Source organism: Bombyx mori, chromosome 21 (genome assembly GCF_030269925.1).
Source record: "Bombyx mori chromosome 21, ASM3026992v2".
NCBI classification, from domain to species: domain Eukaryota; kingdom Metazoa; phylum Arthropoda; class Insecta; order Lepidoptera; family Bombycidae; genus Bombyx; species Bombyx mori.
The window spans coordinates 6,182,132-6,185,297 of NC_085127.1; the positions used below are offsets into that span (position 1 = coordinate 6,182,132).

At 35.0% G+C, this 3,166-nt stretch overlaps 1 pseudogene; it reads right to left on the bottom strand.

Moving 5' to 3' along the window:
* Positions 1–385: 385 nt before the first annotated feature.
* On the bottom strand, positions 386–485 carry LOC119630156 (U6 spliceosomal RNA; annotated as a pseudogene).
* Between the last annotated feature and the right edge of the window lie 2,681 nt (positions 486–3,166).

Consider the following 3,166-nt stretch of genomic DNA (forward strand, 5'->3'; position numbering starts at 1 on the left):
TAATGTGGCCAAATTATTTTCTTAGTATCCATGGTACTTACGAAAGACAATATAGAAGAATATATACTCACAGTAGTTATTTTGGTTATTTTTTAAACGGAAGATGATTTTGTGGTCCTGATGCTCGTCGTCATGTACCATTCGAGTGCAAGGGATCTAAATATGTTTTGTATGTGCTCGTGGGCTCCACCAACAACTAACTCAGCGACTTCCAGATCCCGGACGTTACGTCAGAAACGACGTCCCGACTATCGTGTGGAGAGACAAGTTCTGCTGGACCTGTAACCTCTCCCACAAAGTTCACGGGATAAGGTGATGTCAGGCCGCAGCAGCTTGATAGTTCTGACCGGCAACCTGGAGGCCAAGACTGGGCGGAAGAGGAAAAAATAATGTGGAACGCTTCACGATTTTGCGTGTCATCATTGCGCATGCTAATCTTCTCCGTATCTTTCCAATTTTAGTTTAAGTATTGTCGAAGGAAGTACGCCCAAAGACGTCGTCAATACTAGGTATTGCCCATGCAGGTACATGTATCACAATACCTATACAATGTAAATAAAATTAGCAATTAGTCATGTACACATTGACTCTATATAATAAATGTTTTTATTAAAATTAAATCAGACCGGATTTGGTGTTCGGATCATAAGCAATACTATGCTTTTCATCTCTTAATTCTAACTAGCGACCCGCCCTCGCTTCGCTTCGGAAACATTAAATTTTATTATTGATAGTTGAGTTCCGCGATATTACCCGCGGTTATTGTCATACTGCGTATAAAGTAGCCTAAGTTACTCCTTATATCATTAGCTACCTGTCAATGAAAGTCCCGTCAAAATCTATCCAGCCGTTCCAGAGATTAGCCGGAGCAAACAGACAGACAGACAGACAAAATTTTTAAAAAATGTTATTTTGGTGTATGTACCGTACTCATATGCATGCACAAACAGACACTCCAACCTTATTTATATGTATAGATAAAACAGCGGTAAATAAAATTTCCTAATTTTTTTTATAAACTCTCGGAGCTGCTTCGTAAAAAAACAATTTCATATTTTAGGACTTCATTACTATTCCGTGAATTTCGTTTGAACGTGCTACGTGAAATATTATACATTATAATATAAATTGCAAGAATTCCGATAAAAAACATTCACAAAAAGCCTTTCATTACTAACATGTAGAACATAAATTAATTATCCTCAACCGATGTTATAGGACTAGAATGTTTCTGTAGACGTTTGTCTTCCCTTACAATATTGGAAACGCTTGGATAAATGTTCGCAACGTATTACATATATCTAGCGTTCGTGCTCAAATGCCACCGAGTGATTTAGTATCCGTCTTATATTAATTCGTTTGTCCGTTATTGGACCATTAATATGTTGGTTTCATTCGTAATTGTAATTAAACAGGGCTTATCGTGAAATTCGTCGTTGGTTAGGACATTTTTTTGAAAGAAATCCTTGAGATCTGTGGTTGTAATTTGTCCACTATTCAAACCGCTATATTATTATATATCGAGGGGAGAAAGGTTATTTAGTGTAAACGACATTTCGCTTAATACGCGAAATTTTTATTTGTAATTAACCGGTCATCGTTCTCGTCAAACCCGTCGCTTGCGACAAATGGACTTTTTAGATAATTTTAGGTAATGCGAAACGAAGAAAAGTGACGAAACAAGTTGGGCACTTACAAAAAAATAAAACTATTCAATTTCCATAAAATTGGCTAAATAATGTGGATGTTTGTACCCATGCAAATAAAAGAAATCAATCATGGTATACCATCAATGGTATCGCTTCGAATTGTGGGAGTTTATATGTATGTATTATTATTATGATACTTGTATGCGATTGTCAATATTGTACAATAGTACGAGTAATATGAAATGGTAGATTTGAATACCATTGTTTGAAGAGGGCATTGAAAGATATAGGTTACTGTGAATTGAGAATATTGGAACTATAATATGATGTCTAGTTCAATAGGTATATGTACATCATACATAACTCAGCGTATTCCTTCGACGAAGAAGTCTTTTGAACTTGTTCGAAACGTTCCCATCCATCTTACGTACAAATGTGATGTTAGTATTCACTTTCTATTTACTATTACATCTAGTAGCTTATAACATAACCTGTCTTACCTTTTTGTTACTCAGAATAGTAGCATTAGACTATCAAATGCTTAATGATCTATACAAAATTTTGATTTCAAAGGCCAAAGAAACCATTTGCTTTGGCTTCATCTACTCATTTTATAGCAAAATAATAAAGTCAGTATTTTGTTCATTCTATTCTTTTATTGTACTCTATCACAGTATTCATAGTTCTACATTGTTCAATGTTTCCAGATTTCACCGTGCTACTTTTGTAATGAGCCCACCTTCACAATGTTTTACTATTATTGTATACTTTATTAGACCTAAGCCACATTGTTCCTTCGTCTGACAACGATAATAGTCAGATGAGTCGAAGCACGACTTCATTCAAGCAAATTTACCAAATTCTTCACTATTATTGAGCCAATTTCAGTAAATAAAATTAATTGTCTAATTTCGGAAAATTTTATCAATTTATAAATCAATTATTTTTAATCAGACAACGAAAAGAAAACGGAACGCTACAAAATATCTATTAATCACTGTAAGTATTTATGAGCAAAAATAATTCTTGATCTTATTAATGGCTTAATTAAAATATTGATATCTCTTAAGATCCAGATCCGAACACATCTGGAGTCACCGTGACAAGTCCTTTCGTACAAGAGGGCCGTCCCTAGTTTCCTTTCCCTTGCTTCCTTTCCCTTTCGTCTGAGCTCTCCAAATGAAATATGAATTGCTGTCGGACGTGCTCCAAGGAATCACCCAGAATATTGGGTCTTTGTTCGCCCACATATATCATTTGCATCATTTATGTTCGGTTACATTTTGCGAATACTTGTTACTTACTAGGAAACGAATATACCACAAGGCTATTTTATTACAGAATTTGAACGTGACGTTTTCGTGTCGTATTGATTCGACTACAGCGAGATAAAATCCCCTGATAGTTGGCAATAGTGATAAATAAACATAAAATGACAAAAAAAAAATTTAACACCAAAAATTTTAGGTCGTACATATTACACAGCTATATGCAGCGGCTTGGCTCTGTTCCTAGCA